Raw genomic sequence first — 20,302 nt, 5'->3', positions numbered from 1 at the left:
GTAAAATCCAGCATTTATGGTATTGGTTAAGTACTTACTATGTGCCAGGCACTGTTCTAAGTGCTGGGGCGAACACAAGCCAATCGAGTTGGACACAGTCCTCGTCCCACAGGCGGCTCACAGTCGTACAGTGCTTAAGGGCTTAGCACTGTGCTTTGCACCCCGTAAGTACTCAATCAATACGATTGAATGGATTTTACAGAATGAGGTAACTGAGGCCCAGTGAAGTGACTTGCCTCAGGTCACACGGCAGACAACTGGCAGAGCTGGGATTAGAACCCAGATCCTTCTGACTCCCAGGCTCATGCTCTATCCACTACACAACACTGCTTCTCCACAGCATTTGTTTCCCTGTACCCTGTTAACATTTGGGAAGTTTCAGAGGTGGCAGAAACTGCAGCAGCTTTGTCTGCTCATCTTGGAGGACTCTGCCAGATAAACAGGTCATAGATCAAAGTGACGATAATCCTTTATGGAACCTCAAATTGCTTAGGGGATATTGACTTGAGTGCATAAGTGACACAGGAGGGGCGGAGGGGGGCATGGTGTAGCTTGATCCTGAAGTTCCCTGAAGCAAGTATCCCTAGCCCTCCTGCCCCTGAATTGCTTAAGAAGTCACTCAATCAAAGAATCAGAAGCTTTTTACATTTATTCAGGAGCTTTCGATGACAAACATCCTTGCTCTATCAGCACAGCTAGATAATGGCGACAATCTGTAGGTCTCTAACTGGAAATCAAAAGTTTGGAAACAAAAAAATATACTTCTTAGTTAACTCACTAGATGTGGGCAGGGAATACGTCTATTATGTTGCTACATTGTACTCTCCCAAGTACTTAGTACAGTGCTCCGCACATAATAAATATGATTGATTCACTGACTGATTTAAAGGCAAGATCAGTTCCAAGGAGTTTATGACAGGAACTAAACTGCATTCCTCAAAGCCTGGGCTACATTCCTATTCAAACTCCACATAATGTATGTGTTTACGAATCCACATAGCAGGCATCCACCGTCTCACCTGTCTCAGTGTGCTGTCCTGAGAGCTGCGGTTAAACTGGTGCAGGTGCTTGGCAGATGGATAAAACAGCCTTTGATGAGACAACAAATAAAGGGTCCATGAATAATAAAACACACGTCACTTCAAATATTCCTTAAAATATACGAGCCTCCAATTATTCCACCCAGAGACTCGAATCTGCTACCTATCATTCCAACACATAGGCTTTCTCACTTGCAGCGAGGAGAAGGAAGACTGTTCATAATCTTTAATGATCCTATCCTACGTCAAACCTTGTTTGTTCATTTTAGGATCTGTCTCCTAGTTCTACGGTGGAAGATGTTCTCCAAGGAGGGAATGCTGAAGATAACATTCAGCCTGGCAGAAACCAGGTTGAGTACACAAAAGCGAGAGGATAAGAAAAGTAGAACAGATGAACTTGGCTGACTTGGCTCTCTGCCATCAGCCCTCTCTTAAACAGTCCTTAAGAACCCATCTCCAGTATACACAGCATCTTCTCTAGCTCAAGTATTTCTTGGTCTTCAACCATTCTTTACCTACACATGGATTTAAGCTTATAGATCACGCCAGATCATGTGAAGACCAAGGGACAAAACCTCTCAATATTCCTCAAGGGCAGGGAGCCCATCTTATATTTCTTTTATATGTTCCCCAAATACCTGGTACAAATGCTAGATAAATACTGTTGGTACCTCGTAGCCAGCATCAGGTTGGTTGGGCTAGAAGACCCCTATGGACCCCTGGGGGAGTGAAGTGTGGTTTCCCTGCCAAAAAAAAAGGGTCAAGGATGTAATGGTATAGCATCCCCAGCTGCAGCCTACAAAGGTAACAGGAGACCAGAAAAAGTATTCAATCTGGACCTCCCTTTTAGCAACTGAAAGCATAACCACTGGGAAACTAGGCCAGCTGCTCTTCATTTGTCTCTACAACTTCCAAAACTCAGTTTATTCCTAGCAAAATTAAAAAAAAAATACTCATTCCTTTTCCAGGACATCAACTAGAACAATTTGAGCAAGGAGAAAAATGGTTTTGCTTTACTGGGATTTTGGCTATATCCTTAAATGTCACCCCTTCCTCCTGTCTTTCCTCCTCATGTCTCTATCTCCCCACCATTTCTTAAAGATGAAAATAAGATGACTGGATTGACTCCGTGTTTTAGGGAGTGGAAATTATATTTAATTGGAACATTCAAAATGAGCAAAATACAAGAGGAAATGAAGCCCTCAACTTTAAAGTGCAGTCAAGAGAATCGTCTACCTCGTTAATAATTGGGGCATTTCTTAAGCCCTTGTTATGTCCAAACACGGGGATAGGCACAAGATAATCAGGTCAGATGCTGTCCCTGTCCCACATGAGGCTCAACGTCAGAGAGAGGGAGGACAGGTGTTGAATCCCCTTTTTACTCATGAGACAACTGAAGCCCAAAGCCCAAGGACACACAGCAGACAAGGGGCAGAACTAGGATGAGAACTTAGGTCTCTTGATTCCCAGCCCTGTACCCTTTCCTCCAGATGTGATGAAAAAGCTGGGAAGAAAGCACTCCAAAACGTCCAACTAAATCTGGACATGGAGGGAAAGGTGATGATATTCAGGAACGAATCTATCTATCTGGTTGGGAACAGGCTTTGCCTATGGCACCAGCAGGGAGGGAGAGGAGCCCGGGAAGCACATATACATAAACACACACGTACCACCAGCCTCCATCTGGAACTACTGGCAACGGTAAAGAAGAAACCCAGAGTCCCAGAAGCAACAGCAGCAGCAGGGCAAAAGAAACCCAGGGCTTTTAGTGACTTCCGCTGCCGGCAACTTTCTTTCATCTTTTGATGTGTTCCTGATGTCATTTGTTTCCTCTTTCATCCTCATCTGATCATTCCTCCCGCCCTGCTCTTTGATCATTCTGTTTGTTTCTTTCTTAAAAAAAATGTAATTCACAAAATATTTAATCTCCAAGTCTGCCCTTTGCTATCAGAGAGAGATGCGGAGGGGATTAAGTGACCTTAATGTTGGCAAAAATACCCCGAAGACCTTGGGATAAAAATATCATGACCAAATAAATAAATAAAGTCTTCCAAAGCTAAAAAGACATCAGTCCCTTCTGAGTTGTTCACTCAATCACTGAGAGCCAAACCGCACGCCCTCATACATCGAAATGAAAACGGTCGGATGCCCAGAGGGCTACCTCACCTCCAGATACAGTCACCTGCACCCAGTCCCATAATTCGCACCTTCCCTTGCCTGCTAGGTGCCTCCCTTCTCTGTGCCTTGGTTTCCTCATTTGTAAAATGGGATTTAAATTCCCATTTTCCCTCTCCATTAGACTATTCGGCCCCACGTGGGACAGGGATGACGCCTGATCTGATTATCTTGTATCCAACCCAGTGCTTGGCACCCTGTTTGGGACAGATTAAGTATTTGATAAATACCACAATTATTGTTATTATCATAATTATTATTATTATTAGCCATGGTCGCAACCACAAATTCCCGCATCTATTGTGGTTGTCAGCATGAACATATCAAAGCAGAAATAAGCAAGTTCCCTAAACTTTAGCCATGCTAACCCACACAGCTCCTCAATCCTGTCTCACACACAGACTCACAAAGCTCTTCAATTCTGCAAATGCAAACTATCTCTCCTTCATGTCTGAAGTGCTGAGTTGTGTAAACTCACATCCCGAACCATGTGACTCCAGTGTGAGTCACTCATCCAGGAAAGACAATAGACTTGCAGTAGGTTCCTCTGTCAGAGGATTTTTTTGTGTGTGTGTAGGTAAATTTTTCTTTAACCTAGGGCTGCCAGGCAGTGTGTATGTGTGTCCGGGGGAACGCAGGTATTTAATTGTGCCTTTTTGAGTGCCACGATTTCCATCTCTTCACAAGTGTCTGCCGCTAATGTCCTATTGTCTCCAAGCTGCAATCTGGCAACACGACTTTATCCCCAATTTGTTTGTTGGCTTTAAACATTCAGTCATTTAACATTCAAGGAGGTTAGTTTCCAAGGACAGCTCAGATGCCTAGTCTTTATGTCTACAGTCTGAGAAGGAGCATCATCCAAATAAACTGTTTTTTTCAGTACAATATGCGGGATGATTTAAGACTAAGGGCCAGCCCAACATTAAAAAATAACCAAAAATGAGAGATTGACAGGAGGTTATTTAAAGGATACATTGGAGGTCCGTCTTGAAACAGGAGAAAGAATAATTTCATTCCCTTCACATAGCAAATCAGATTCAAATCAACCTGTGTAACACTAGTATTGGCAGGTTAATTTAATGCCACTTTCTTATTACCAGGTCACGTCTCACCAACAATCTACTGTGAACTTTGCTCTAATTCTAGGAATTCAGAGAAGGCCAGAAAAGGTAATAGAAAATATTAACTCTCTGTTTACTAGAACGCCAAATTGAACCACTCTAGACTTTTCTTATATAGAAACCTTATTTTATATTACAAGCTAATCAAGCCTAATCAGTAAAGACCCTCCAGGTATTGGAATTATATTGCAATCGAGGAAAAAGCTAACAAAAAGTCCACAATTTTGTATGTGTGGAGGGGTGATTCTCTTTTTCTTTCCTTGTGAAAGAGTCTAGAAATGGGATTCAGGAGATCTGGGTTCTAATTTTGGTTGTGTGCTTACTTGTTTGCTATCTGACCTTGGGCAAATCAACTTAGTTTCTCGGTGCCTCAGTTTCCCCATCCATCAAATGAGAATTCAATACCGTTCTCCCAACTACTTAGCCTCAGGTTTCCAACCTGATTATCTCGTATCTACCCCATTGCTTAGTATAGTGCTTGGCACATAGTAAGCACCTAAAAAACCAATACCATGACCCTTTTACTGCCCTAAATCAATGCTTCTTACTTGATAGATTGTGCTCAAGGAAGACTGCTGGCTTTGGGTTCTCGATCATGCGTTATGAGGCGTGCATTAAACTGTACTCTCCCAAGAGGTTAGTACATTGCTCTGCACACGGTAGTGCTCAATAAATAAATAAAGTCTATGACTTCACACTGGCTCTCGTGGCAACAGGTACGGACGTTCTTCAGCCTAGAAGCTTGCTGTGTTGCAAGAATGTAAATACTGTAAATGTGAGATCAGGCAGTATAACTGTTTTAGGAAAGTAGACCACACTGTAAAAAAAGATGTAGACTTTTACCTTCAGCAGTTCATGAAAAAAAGAAAAGGGAAGGGCTTCCTAGGGCTTGTTTGACTTGATTAATTCAAGAGAGCCAATAAATATTCTGCTAAAGAGATTGTATTCATTAAAGTGTTAGTTCATTAGAAGGGAGGTGGTGACGTTTCTGATGCAAGAGGGAGAATCAGTCAAAGCGAACCGTGCGGATGCAAGGCAATTGCTCCCTGTTGAAGATGGTGTTTGTTAAACCCTTACTATGTGCCAGGCACTGTATTAAGCGCTGGGGTGGATACAAGCAAATTGAGTTGGGCATGGTCCTGTCCCATATGGGGCTCGCAGTCTCAAATCCCATTTTACATATGAGATCACTGAGGCACAGAGAAGCGAAGTGACTTGACCTTGGGCAGTGACGAGTCAGGATTAGAACCCATGACCTTCTGGCTCCAAGACCTATCTACTATATATCCACTACTCCATTCTGCTCCCCCCTGTTTCCTCACTGCTGGTGACCCAGACATGCTGACATTCATGGCAAATCATCTATTAGCTCAATCATCCTGGGGCTAGAGGGGCACTTTTTTTTATCATTATTATGTAATTTTTAATTCTCGCTATTGAGACCCCTACTCCTCCAAATTCAGTTTTCCAGGAACTTTTCACCTAATCCAGACAACTTGAGAAGCAGCGTGGCTCAGTGGAAAGAGCCCGGGCTTGGGAGTCAGAGGTCATGGGTTTGAATCCCGGCCCTGCCACTTGTCAGCTGTGTGTTTGTGGGCAAGTCACTTAATTTCTCTGGCCTCAGTTACCTCATCTGTAAAATGTGGATTAAGACTGTGAGCCCCAAGTGGGACAACCCGATTCCCCTGTGTCTCCCCCAGCGCTTAGAACAGTGCTCTGCACATAGTAAGCGCTTAACAAATACCAACAATATAACTTATTTTTAATGGTATTTTTTAAGTGCTTACTATGTTCCGGGCACTGTATTCAGTGCTGGGGTAGCTACAAGCTAATTAGATTGAACGTTGTATCTACCCCAGAACTTAGAACAATGCTCGGCACATAGTAAGTGCTTAGCAAATGCCATTATTATTATTATTATTATTGAACTCAGTCCAGGTCCCACATGAGACTTACAGTCTAAATTGGAGGGAGGAGGATTGACTCCTCATTTTACAGATGAGGTAAGTGAGAAATGACAAACACAGTGATACCCAGATTGCTTTCACTGAACATGCTCAGAAAGGAGGCATCACTGGGTGTTATATACTCTTTTCTTTTGGAATTGACGGGGAGATATTTAGCTGGGGTTGGGAAAATACTCCAGGAAAGCATTACATAAAAAATAAAATTTCTAACTTTATCTAAGAACCAATACTTCCCTTTTGAAGTTTCTTAGAGCAGAAATCTGATAGTAAGAAAATCTCCAGAGACCCACTGTTGAGTAAATTGCAGGTGAAAGCATATTGCAGTATGAGTCTGGAGAGAACTCTGTCTTTGCCCATTATTAGCCTGAGCCTAACCTTACTTGGAAAACCACTGTTGTGCCCTTTTTCTTCCTAAGGTTAGTTCACAGGGGCCAGAAGACGTCTTTCTGGCTTAATAATTCATACTTCTTCCCAATCCCCTCCCCAACATAATCAATTTTTAAATAAGGCATCTGAAAGTCTGAATATGAGCAATTTGGCTAACCCTTCCAATAGCCAATTCCTCTTACTGGTGGGCTGCTATTCAGATCATTACACCTGTTCTCCAACTATAGTCAGAAGCTGAACCCCAGTCATTTCTGTGGTGATACTGGAGAGGAGTGTGAATACTTTAGAAGTGATCAGCAGGTTGCCTGACATTTAGACCGGACTAAGCCACTGAGCGAATTTATTCTGACAGTTTGTAAGGAAACAGGAGTCTGACCTGCAGTCTAAAGGGCCCCAAAGAAGATTTTTGGGGGTCTTTCTTATAGTGCCTTGAATGCCTGGTAATTGCTTTTCCCCACTGCTGTTGTTTACTGCTTGTTATCTACCCCAGCGCTTACACATAGTAAGCGCTTAACGAATACCATTGCCATCATTATTTTTATCATTTTTATTACTACAACAGAGTTCCCTATTATTCTCAAGGTCAGACAGAGTGAACTAACCATCTTCATTTTACAAATATCTAGAGTTGTGATATCTGCCTCCTTTTCTAATACCCTGTATGTTTAAGAAACTTTAGGTTGTAGCTTAGCTGAGACGGCGCCCGCTTCATAAGATGGATCCAGTCAGGTGATCAGAACGTATACTGAGTTCCTCTAATATTGAATTTACACTGACCCTCAGATCAAGAATCTTAGATTCTCAGTATATATTTCCATCTTTCAAAGGAATGTATTTCTACAAGTTGGTTTAGGGAAACTATTTCATTGTACACATTGCAATTTAATTGCATTACACAAATCCGTTGAGGGGCTTTCAATATGACTGCTGGGCAAATGATTTAACAGGGAGGTGGGAGTTGGCTATTGCCTTGGAGGGCCAGGTGGCAGAATCGTTAAGTGATTTTATTCATCACTTACTATGGGCTGATCTCTGTCTAAAGGATAAAGACAAAATAATCAGGTTGGGCACAGTCCCTGTCCCACCTGGGCCTCACGGTCTAAGAGGGAGGTAGTAGGATTTATTAAAGATGAGGAAACTGAGGCACAGAGAAGCTAATTGACTTTCCCTAACGTCACCTGGCAGGTAAGTGGAAGAGATGGGATTAAAACCCAGATCCTCTGACTCCTAGGCCAATGCTCTTTCCAATAGACCACACTGACTACATCTCATTGTAAATAATCTAGAACTTCAACCCAAAGTTAAGAAGATGGAAGGTTTTATTACATATGGATCCCAATTTCCAGGCAAGGCAAGAAAAATACTGGTTTCGAGAAGCTTTTTGATATATGCTGTTGATACAACTGATATCCTGCTAAGCAAATACCGTAATTCTTATTCCTAATACTTAGTGAGGCAGTGGTGAACTGCTTTCAATCTGTCAGTCAATGGTATTTATTGAACACTGCCTGGGTGTGGAGCTGGAAAACTGGAAGCTCGTTTGCCCCTCGACTGGTTCCCGGTGGGGGTTCTAGTGGTAACCAAAGGGATCCTCTCAACCCTGGCTTGACCCGACATTCTACCAAGGGTTCAGGAGAAGAACTAGGAGCTTCTCTCCTTCCCACCTAAGGATTCTGGGACTAGGCAGGAGACCCCTTTTTCATGAGCCCGAGTTTGTGGTGTGGAAGGAGATCCAGAAGACAAACTAGGTCTCCTTTCCCATGGAGGAAACTCAGAGAGCAAGCATGCATTTCCTCACACCCCGGTTGAGGTACGGGGTGAGCTTGGCGCTCCTCTCACCTTCAGCCAACTCTGAGCCCCACCTTGGACCAGCACTGGCCAAACCTTCTATGCCCCACAGCCAGGAGGGTCATTATATTTTTCATCCTCACTGGGAGTCAGGTGGGGGAGATACTCCCTGTGAAAGCCACATCCCCCGACACTGGACCCTGTGCAACCCCTCCCACTAGACCCCACATCCTTCATAACATCAACTCTCCAAACTCGCACCCCATGTTAGTGCCCATACAGTGAACTTGACCACTAATTCTGTTGTATTGTACTTTCCCAAGCATTCAGTACAGTGTTCTGCACGTCGTAAGTACTCAGTATATACCGGTGATTGATAAATTACTCAAACTATCACTCCTCCATAGGTATCTGTGGTGTACTGAAGTTTTCTAGAAGAGCAATAAGAGATCTTTTTAAAATTTTTTTTCCAAAATAGTAGATAACCTTGGAGATGTCTAAGGGAAGCTAAATAAAGTTCAAAAAAGATTTAAGTTACTTATACAAGGTTAAAGGAAAATTTGGTTCTGCCACTCTGGTGGCTTAGAAAGTCCACAGAAAGCAAGCCTTCTGCCCAGTGTTTAAGCAAGCACACACCACCTGCAAGATATCAGGGTGAAGTCTCTCTCGCTTTGCTGAACAATTAGATTCAAACAAAATCCTTTACCTTGTTTCAAGTAAACAGTTTGGAAGTTACTTTATTCACTGTTCTCCTTTCTTGGCTCCTCTGCCAAAGGCCTGTGAGTTTGGATTGGAAGATGAGGTGTGGGGTATGAATTTTTATTTTTATTCATTTATTTTCATTTTCAAGAAATGAACAGAACACCTAAAGTAGGTCAGTGGTATTTATTAAGTGCTTACTGTGCGCAAAGGACTGTATATAAGCACTTCGGAGAGAACGATACAACACTATTGGTAAACAAGTTCCCTTCCCATGACAAGACTTCAAGGTGTGAAAATGACTCCCCTTCTGCATCATCTATATCCTTGGATCTGTGCCCGTAAGCGCTAGATATTCACCCCACTCCCAGCCCCACAGCATTTATGTACATATCCCCATTTCCCCTATCTGGAGTTTATTTTAATGTCTGTCTCCCTCTCTAGCCTGTAAGCACCTTCTGGGCAGGGATCATGTCTACTAACTCTATTGTATTATAATAATTATGGTATTTGTTAAGCCCTTACTATGTGTCAGGCACTGTACTAAGCAGTGGGGTGGATTCAAGCAAATCGGTTGGGAGCCAGTCCCTGTCCCACATGGGGCTCAGTCTTCATTCCCATTTGACAGACGAAGTAACTAAGGGACAAAGAAGTGATTTGCCCAAGGCCACACACTAGACAAGTGACGGAGCTGGAATTAGAACCCATGACCTTCTGACTCCCAGACTTAGGCTCTATCCACTACGCCAAGCTGCTTCCCATAGAAAGTTGCCATCTTGGCAGCATATGCGGCCCCCCTATAGCTCCAAGGAGTGGGATGACTAGCTTTGCTTTCCTGGCCTGACAATAAAACCACGAAGGTGAAGTGGGGCCTTGCTCAAGAAACAGTGTGGTGTAGTGGATCGAGCACGGGCTTGTCCATCTCCCCCAGTACAACCTAAATGCCATTTTTTTTTTAATTTGTTAAGCACATTATATGGGTCAAGCTCTGCTCTAAGTGCTAGGGCAGATACAGTTTTTCTCAGGATATTATTTAAGCGAGTACTATGTGTCAGGCACTGTATTAAGCGCTGGGGTGGATACAAGCTAGTCAGTTTGGACATAATCCACGTCCCACACGGGGATCGCAGCCTCAATTCTCATTTTACAGATGAGGTAACTGCGGCACAGAGAAGTGAAGCGACTTGCCCAGGGTCACACAGCAGACAATTAGTACCCAGGTGCTCCTGACTCCCAGGCCCGTGCTGAATCCTCAAATCCACAGTGCTTGTCCCACATAGGACTCACAATCTAAGTTGAGATCGCGCCTTCCAAATCTGTTGTATTATACTTTCCCAAGTATTCGGTACAGTGCTCCGCATACAGTAAGCACTCAGTAAGTACCTTTGCTGGATCGATTGATCCAGTGACACCTCCAGTTCTCTGAGCAATTCCATCAGGGTCATTTACAGGCAACAGTCAATATCAAAATGACAAGACAAGACCATGAACAGTGAAGTTCTGGCATGTGACCAGAACTGTGGACCCCTCATTGGCCTTTCAGCTGCACACACATATACACCACAGAGGGGAATTTCACCATCCATCCATCCATCAGTCAATCAAACAGTGGTTTCTGTTGAGCGCTTACTGCTTAGGGAGCATCGTACAAAGAGTGTAGTCTGGTTCTCGTTGCGAGCAGAGAATGTGTCTACCAACCCTGTTAGATTATTGCATTATATTCTCCCAAATGCTTAGTACAGTGCGCGGCACACAGTAAGCGCTTAATTAATGTGATCAGTTGATTGATACAATATGACAGAGTTGGTAGACATGTTACCTGCCCACAAAGGGCTTACATCTAAAAGGGGAGAAAGACTTAAAGTAAGTTACAAATATATATGTATACATAAATGTTGTGGGGCTTAAGGTGGGATGAGTATCAAGTCTGTGGTGTCTTTGAATACTAAAGACAACTACATGTAGATCACAGAAGAGAAGCGGTATGGCCGAGGGGAAAGAGCACGGGCCCGGGAGTCAGAGAACCTGGATTCCAATTCCAGCTCGGTGACTTTTCTGCTATGTGACCTTGGGCAAGTCACTTCACTTCTCTGTGCCTCAGTTACCTCATCTGGAAAATGGGGATTAAGATTGTGAGCCCTATGTGGACAGGGGCTGTGTCCAGTCTGATTATTTCTATCTACCTCATCACTTAGTAAGCACTTTACAAATACCATTAAAAACTAAGAAAAAAACTGAAGATAATTGGAACTGTCTCAAAATATGACACTACCCTTCTTTTCCCGAGAACATTATCATCATTTTCTTAGTACTTGGGTATTGTCTGTTTTGTTGAATTGGACCAGATATGTCTGTCCTCTATACATTACCTAGTTCAACATTAGCTCCCACTAAGCATTCAATATTAATAAAAAGAGTTTATTCTCACTTTTAGAATAACAATTATGGTGAGACAATGTAACAGCATATTGAGGAGTCGGGATATGATTATTCCTATTTTATGAAAGGGGACAAAAGCATGGAAGCTAACTTATTTGTCTTAACATTCATTATACTGTGAGAATTAGGATGCTTTCCTCTAAAACATTTTGGCTCTTTAGGAATGAGCTCTAATATAAGGAAGCAGCAAAATATGACATTCAAAGAGCAAGAATTTTGAGAATGTTGCAAATTATGGCTGTTCACAAGAACCCTAAGACAAGGCAGAATTCTGGGGATCCTTAGAAAACCAGCAACAACATGAACAGTGGGATAAGTGGTATTTACCCAAAGAGCATTCTAAACAACATTATTAAGCTGAATCTAAGCTGAAAAAGAGAGATCTCCTTGCTATTAATTTATTGCCGTCTAGCCAGTATCAGAATATCCTTAAGAGAGTCACACAAGTGTATTTTTCTCCTAAAGCTAGTTTTCAGTTCATGGAACTCCAAGATAATAATAGTGATAATAATATTTTGAAGGGCTTATTATGTGCCAAGCACTATACTAAGCACTGGTTTAGGAACAAGATAACTAGGTTGGATGCAGTCCCTTTAGAGTCTAGAAGGGGAGACAGACTTAAAGTAAGTTACAAATATATATGTATACATAAATGTTGTGGGCTGAGGGTGAGATGAGCCCCCACTTGGGGCTCACAGTCTAAATAAGAGGAAGAACAGAAATTGAATCCCCATTTTATGGAGGAGGAAACTGAGGCACAGAGAAGTTAAGTGATTTTCCCAAGATCACATGGGAGGCAAGCAATGGAACCAGGATTGGAACTCAGGTTCCCCGACCCCCGGAACCGTGCTCTTTCTAGTAGGCTGTGCCGCTCCTCTATTCTCCAAGAACAGTGACACCACTGAGACCTTAGTCTGGTTCTTCTTCCTCGACTGAGTAGGTTGATTCAAACGAACAATAGACTTGTTGACTTACTAGGTGAGTACTGTAAGACAGTGAGTCGGTGGAATGTTGAGGAGGAAAAAAGAGACAACTGAAGAATGGTGGATAACAGTGGGAATATAATAGTGGGAATTTTGGTAGGCTGGAAGATTTTTAATCTCACTGTTCTGTCGATCTTTACCCTTGGTTCCCTGTCAGATGCAAGAAAGCATAAACTCTTTGGACATGTTCAGTGCATATCCCTCCCATCTGTAAAGCTCACTGCAATTTGGAGTAAATTCCTTAGGAAAGTAATGTAGATTCAGGTCTCTAATTATCCAGAAAAAGGGAGTAGTTCCTACTGACCCCTTTGTCCCAGCAAACAGGCATTTTCCAACTATTTTCTTCCACCACTTTCCACAGGAATGAAATCCCATCCAATTGAAGCCATAAGTACCCACAGATGAGCAACAAAGCAATTATCTTTTCTCACAGGAAATTGCTTTAATCTTTTCTGTCAGAGTCTACGGCTCTGGACGCTAGCTCTCAAACAATAATAATAATGATCATGATGGCATTTGTTGAGTGCTTACTGTGTGCCAGGCACTGCACTAAACGCTGGGGTGGTTTCAAGCAAACCGGGTTGGACACAGTCCCTGTCCAACGTGGGGCTCGCAGTCTCAATCCCCATTTTGCGGATGAGGTAACTGAGGCAAAGAGAAGTTAACTGACTTGCCCAAGATCACCCAGCAGACAAGTGGCAGAGCTGGGATTAGAACCCAGGTCCTTCTGATTCCCAGACCCGTGCTTTAGCCACTAGGCATCTTGACTAACAGGTGACATTAAGGCAAGTCAATTCACTTCTCTGCGCCTCAGTTTCCTCATCTGTAGTAAATCTTACTCCCTCCCCCTTATACTGTGAAGCCCAGGTGTGACAGGTACTGTGTTCAACCTAATTATCTTGTCTCTACTCCAGTGCTTAGACAGTGCTTGGCGCATAGTAAGTTTTTAACAAATACTACAATAATGATTTTACAAGAACATTTCCGAGTGGATCTTTGATTTCAGGCCAATGTGCGTCATATTTGGAATTGGTAGGGCCCGTTTAGGAGAACCTGTGGTGAAATGGTGGAATCTAGCTTTATTAGTCTTGGTGGTGTTTGTTCCTCTGGAAGTTCATCCAGTTTGACGTGATGTTGGCCTGTGATGGACTCAAGCTTCAATCCTTGCCAAATTAGGGGAAAATCAAGATAAGCAGACATCTCTGAGGCTCTTTATTGCACATAAATTGGATAAAACATTTTACAATCTCTTGGAACAATCTGTTTGGATAAGATTTTAATGTATTTATTGGAGTTGTTGACATTTAAGAGGGGAATTTATCGTTCATAAAATGAAGTAGACTGAGACTTGTGAGGATTCCTGACAGAGTCGCAAACTCAAAGAGCTATAGAAACCGATGAATTTTTAAATCCCAAATTAGTCTCTGAACCACGTTTATAAAACTGATATACCAGTTCTTAGATTAATAGTAAGTTTATTTGAACTATTCAGAAAGTGAATGTTGGTCTTTACTCCTCACCAGTCTCTAGTGTCTTTTTGAGGTTGCCGGAAACGTACGTAAGAGCACATTTAGTAAACTATTAGAGAAAGCCTGCCTACCTGCATTAGAGAAACTTTGTCTTTTTCATCCTTTCTTCCTTTCTGTTTTTCCTTCCTGTTTTTCTTCTCTCCTGTCTTCATCACTGTCCTTCTACCAATGTCTCCTCTGTCACATACTGCGTATATCTCTCGCTCGCACGCTTCTAGACCGTAAGCTTGCTGCGGGCTTGGATTGTTTCTGTTTATTACTATATTGCGCTCTCCCAAGTGCTTAGAACAGTGCCTTGCACATATTAAGCCCTCAGTAAATACAGCTGAATGAATGAATACTTGTGTTTGACTTCTGCGTGCCTGTATCTATGTCCCTTTTAGCTTTTCTGGGCTCCCGCATTTGTCTCTGTGTCTGCTTCCTTCGGGTTCCCTATGTGACCTGGGACAAGTCACTTTACTTTTTTGGGCCTCCCTTTCCTCATCTGTAAATGGGGATTAAATCCTCCTCCCTCCTACTTAGACTATGGGCTCTATATGGAACAGGGGGACTTGTCCAAACTGATTATCTTGTAGCTACCCCAGCACTTAGGACAGTGCTTGACACTTAGTAACTGCTTCCCAAATACCACTATCATAATTATTAATTACTACTCTTACTACTACTTATTATTATGAAGTTCCATCGAGTCGTTTCCGATTCATGGATATACCTTCTCCAGTGCATCCCCTCCTCTGCCATAATCCACGACCTTTCTAATGGTTCTTCCGTTATGGTGGTCATGTTTCTATCCATCTAGCTGCTGATCCGCTTCTTCCACGTTTTCCCTGACTACTATTACTATTCCTTCTATTACTATTACTATTTGAGAACTATTATGTGGAAGGTTTGAGCCACATGTTTTCGTTTGTATACTCAACATGTTAAATTTAGGGTTTTTTTCCCTTCCAGTTTGCCGTTGGAGAGGTTAGTATTCATTCCTAGAATAGCAGCTTTCCATCAATAGCTGTTTGACAACTACTAAGCCATTGGGTGCAACTTCCATATTCATAATTAGGAAGAGTTGATTGATGGGACACTTTGATCAATAGTGTAGTCAATTTCTATTATGGAAATAAATTAATATTTCCACTGTAAAAACATTTATTTCACTACCTTGGGAACAGCAGTATTTATTTCCAGCAGGAAGGTAACTAAAAGGAGGTATAAAAGGTAGACAAATTATGGTGTGAGCTTACTTGTCATTTTCAATATCTCTCCATTTTCATTCTTGCGGTGAGGTGGCAATGCTCCTTAACAATTGCCTTTTAAAGACATTTATTCAGGACTTGGTATTGTATATTTGACTCCCACGGCCCAAAAAACCTGGTTAGAATTGACCACCCCGTCCTACGGGCGCAATGACCAGGGTCAATATTGTGGATTTGGTGTTGTTATATCAGTAGTTCTAAACCTGGTGGGCATTGACCTGGGGCAGTAATGATCTCATTTATCTTAATCCAACGAGCCCAACTGTCCAGTCCAGCGTTCCTGAGAGTGTAGAGTCACTGAGGGGCAAGCGAGTGTCTTCTACCCCTGCCTTTCATAGTGATTTGGAGGATGGGAGACCAGTTCTGCTCTGCTGCCAACTCCAATTCCTACCAGCCCGGCTTGATGAGGTGCTGTTTGCAGAGGGGGCCGACTAGCAGAAGCCATGTAGACAGGAGAAAAGCTTCCCGTGGGCTCAGCCACTCTTTGCTCCGCTCAGGCCCAGGCCAGCTCCCAAATAACTGTTCCAAGCGCTGGGGTAGACACAGGGTGATCAGGTCGGACAGCGTCCCTGTCCCACATGCGGCTCAAAGTTTTCATCCCCATTTTACAGATGAGGGAATAGAGGCATAGATAAGTTATGTGACTGCCCCGGGGTCACACAGCAGATGAGTGGCAGAGCAGGGATTAGAACCTAGGTCCTCTGACTCCCAGGCCCGAGGGAGGGAGGATAGGAGGGAAAAAAAAGAGGGAGGAAGGGAGGGAAGGAAGACGGGAAAGGGTTAATTGACTGAACCGAATTCAAATTCCTGGTGGTGAACAAACTATGCATGAAGACCGCTTTCCACTGCAGCCTGAAAGATGATCCCTCTTGTAATAGCTTTGACATAAGGTGGCAATTCCACCATGGTGGAACTATTTTTCTCATCTGGGGGGGTGGAGCGGGGAACAAGTGTCACGCCAGGGTGGGGTGACCTGAGTAAAGAAAACGATGAATAAGCAGACATCTTTAGCTGTATTGCCAGCTGACTATGACCCATCGGACTGTTCTATTGGCAGCAGCTTGTAGAGTGCCAATTCAAGCCCCAAAATAAACTAAATTGACAAAGGTCAACTGCGGCAGAATTAAGATGGATTTGTATATCGACTTAAGTTAATGTTTAGTTGTTAAAGGTAAGTTCATCAACTTAAACTCCCTTGGTAGATAGTAAGCTCCTTGAGAGCCTGGATCGTGCCTGGCAACTCTACTGAATTGTTCTTTCCCAAGTGCTTAGGACAGTGCTTTATGATTGACCGATCAATTAAGTGCATTTAAACGGGGAACACGAAAGGAAAAACGAAATGTTTTAAAGCATTAAATTTTGAGGGATTTAACCCTAATTTTTTTTTAATGATCCAGTGGTTAAAAAAATAGATAAAACCCTCAAAATATACAGCCTGAGAATGTAACTCAATTTCCTCACCGCGTGAATGATCCACTGATCCGTGAACAGCTAAATTTAGCTTATTGTCAAAACTCCAATGTTTCAGGTGTTTAAGAAACATTAGCCGTTTCTTAGGTCTTATAAGAGAAACGGAAAGCATATAACAGAAAGAAACCAGCAAGAGAAAGGCAAAACCTGGATTGTTTTTCAAGATACTTTTGAATGATTAAAACCTCATCAAGCAACCAGCCAAAGCTAATCAATTGTTTAAATGTTATGTAAAATAAGATGGTATGATTCTTTAACTTGTATTGATTCCCACAAGACTTCACCATTTATGTATAATTATTTCTGCCATCACTTTCCAACCAAGTGAAATTTAAGAGGGTAGATTCTTCTGTGTTTCTCTCTAGATGTGAAACAGAAATTTTAGGGACATAGTTAACTCTTTTAGACCCAAACCGGGATAACTTTTAGGAAGTTGCAACACCCTGGAGCTGTAATTTACTAAATAATGCTCTAATAGACTGAAAGAATTAATGAGGAAACAGAGGCACAGAGAACTAAAGTGACTTACCCAAGATCACACAGCGGGCCGGTCTCCTGATTTCCAGGCTGGAGATCTTTTTCCTAGACTGTAATGAGTAGCATCGATTATTCATTAAATCTAAAAGCTGTAATAGTCGCTTCACTTTCCAAGTGGACTCAAGCTGCTCTGGGAAGATTCTGTTAAATTACATATATTTAGAAATGCTTAGCAGAGAAGAGCAAAGGCTCGTTCCTCCTCCCCTGTCAGCAGCTGTCGATCAGACAGATTCTGGGGTATCAGGGAAGCCGCTAACAATAATAATTGTATTTGTTAAGCACTTACCATGTGCCAGGCACTGTATTAAACACTGGGGTGGATATGAGCATATCAGGTTGGACACAATCCCTGTCCCACATGGGGCTCATGGTGTTAATCCCATTCTACAGATGAAGTCACTGAGGCACAGAAAAATAATAATAATAATGTTGGTATTTGTTAAGCGCTTTACCACGTGCGGAGCACTGTTCTAAACGCTGGGGTAGATACAGGGTAATCGGGTTGTCCCACATGAGGCTCACAGTCTTCATCCCCATTTTACAGATGAGGGAACTGAGGCACAGAGAAGTTAAGTGACTTGCCTACAGTCATAAGGCTGCCGAGTGGCAGCGGGGGGGATTCGAACCCATGACCTCTGACTCCCAAGCCCCTGCTCTTTCCACTGAGCCACGCTGCTTCTCCAAGTGAAGTGACTTAGGTCAAAGGCAGAAAAGTGGTGGAACCAGGATTAGATCCCAGATCCTTCTGACTTCTAGGTCAGTGCCCTAATCCATCAGTCAGTGCTGTTTCAGTCATCCTGGAAAAATAAAACAAAACAAAAACCTGTCTCCTCAACCACAACATATTGCTTTTCAACACTTGTGGGGTGACTGGTGTCAAAAACCTAAACATGGTGGCTAGTACTGACACTCTTATAAAACAATGAATAATGAAACTTGCGATTTTTCGTATTGCCCTGGGCTAACCCAACCCGTGTGCGGTGACATAATATCGTTATCGGCATGGACCTGACTTACATTAATCCCATATAATAAATACCCTATTACACCGCACCATCGTATATATTATTCCTACACGATGTAGAACTGCCGTGATGTTTTCCATTTATTCTTTGCCTGTTGTCATGGGAACCAAAAGAACAATTTTTCCTATTAATGTTAAGTACTCAGGTAAGATATTATAGAACCAATTGAACGTAAGGCAGCAGTGTGAAACAATAATAATCTACTTTTATAACATAACACGGATGTCGGCTGTGTTATTGACATCCCTGTGCATGGACCTGGGATTCCTGGCCTGTCAACATCCCTCCGCGAGGGGTTGGGCGAAGAGCTAGGGAGAAAGCTGAAGTAGAGGAGCTAAGGCTGATGAAGAAGTAACGTTGTTAGCGGCGTGGTCTACTGGGTAGAGCACAGACCTGGGAGTCAGAAGGACCTGTCTTCTAATCCCGGCTCTGTTACTTCTCTGCTGTGTGACCTTGGACAAGTCACTTAACGTCTCTTCGCCTCCATTACCTCATCTGTAAAATGGGGATTAAGACCGTGAGCCCTCCGTGGGGCGGGGACGGTGGACAACTCAGTGCACTTGTATCCACCCCGACGCATAGTACAGTGCCTGGCACACGGTATGTGCTTAACTAATACTATTATTATTAGAAATTGAATGATCATAATAATGTTGGTGTTTGTTAAGCGCTTAGTACGTGCACAGCACTGTTCTAAGCGCTGGGGTAGATACAGGGTATTCAGGTCGTCCCACGTGAGGCTCACAGTTGATCCCCATTTTACAGATGAGGTAACTGAGGCGAAGTGAAGTGACATGCCCACGGTCACACAGCTGACAAGTGGCAGAGCGGGGATTCGAACCCATGACCTCTGACTCCCAAGCCCGGCTCTTCCCACTGAGCCACGCTGCTAGAAGCTGCATTTATTGAGTCCCCACTTGCTCATGGCTTAGCGGAAAGAGCCCAGGCTTGGGAGTCAGAGGTTGTGGGTTCTAATCCTGACTCTGCCACCTGTTTGCCGTGTGACCTTGGGCAAGCCATCTAACTTCTTTCTGCCTCAGTTACCTCATCCGTAAAATAGGGATAGAGACTGTGAGCCCCACGTGGGACAACCTACTCCAGCACTCAGAACAGTGCTTGGCACATAGTAAGCACTTAACAAATACCGTCATTATTATTATTATTACCCTGTACTAGTCGCTTGGAAAGAACAGAAGAACAAAGTGACACATTCCCCGACTACAAGGAGATTACACTACAATGGTAGAGTCGGTATGAAAGTATTTACAGAATAATCCAAGGAAATGATTGAATGTACAATTAAATGAGCCCGGATACAGAGGCTTAAGAAGCTTCTCAGGGGTGGGAATAATCACTTCACCCCGACAACTGGAAGCCCATTTCCCAAGGGTATCTCCCCAGTTGAACACAGATGAGAAATAAATTCCTTAAAGAATTTCACCTTTTCTGCCTTGAACACGTCTCTTATTAATCCCAAGCCACCATTTGCAAGGAACTGGAAAGAATGTTTCTGAAGCCATGAACCCATATCCTCTCTTCAACATCTGCTGCAGATACCTGATGTGGGCGGGGAATGTGTCCGTTGATTGTTGTATTGTACTCTCCCAAGTGCTTAGTACAGTGCCTTTCACACAGTAAGCGCTCAATAGGTATGATTGAGTGAATATCCCGATATTGGCACAGCCACCGGATTGACAAATAGCCCACCCAACCTTAAATTGGAGAAGCAGCGTGGCTCAGTGGAAAGAGCATGGGCTTTGGAGTCAGAGGTCATGAGTTCAAATCCCGGCTCGGCCATTTGTCAGCTGTGTGACTTTGGGCGAGTCACTTAACTTCTCGGTGCCTCAGTTACCTCGTCTGTAAAATGGGGATGAAGACCGTGAGCCCCACGT

At 43.0% G+C, this 20,302-nt stretch overlaps 1 long non-coding RNA gene across 1 annotated transcript; it reads right to left on the bottom strand.

Annotated features, from left to right (window-relative positions):
* Window positions 1-631: 631 nt before the first annotated feature.
* On the bottom strand, window positions 632-4,971 carry LOC114816451. Its single transcript, XR_003764228.2, has 4 exons — window positions 4,885-4,971; window positions 1,712-1,783; window positions 1,020-1,089; window positions 632-727 (listed from the first exon to the last, which is right to left on the bottom strand). It is a non-coding gene; the product is annotated as an uncharacterized LOC114816451 (long non-coding RNA).
* Window positions 4,972-20,302: the final 15,331 nt, after the last annotated feature.

The sequence above is a fragment of the Ornithorhynchus anatinus genome, chromosome 14 (genome assembly GCF_004115215.2).
Source record: "Ornithorhynchus anatinus isolate Pmale09 chromosome 14, mOrnAna1.pri.v4, whole genome shotgun sequence".
NCBI classification, from domain to species: domain Eukaryota; kingdom Metazoa; phylum Chordata; class Mammalia; order Monotremata; family Ornithorhynchidae; genus Ornithorhynchus; species Ornithorhynchus anatinus.
This window is presented reverse-complemented; position numbering and strand designations above follow the sequence as displayed.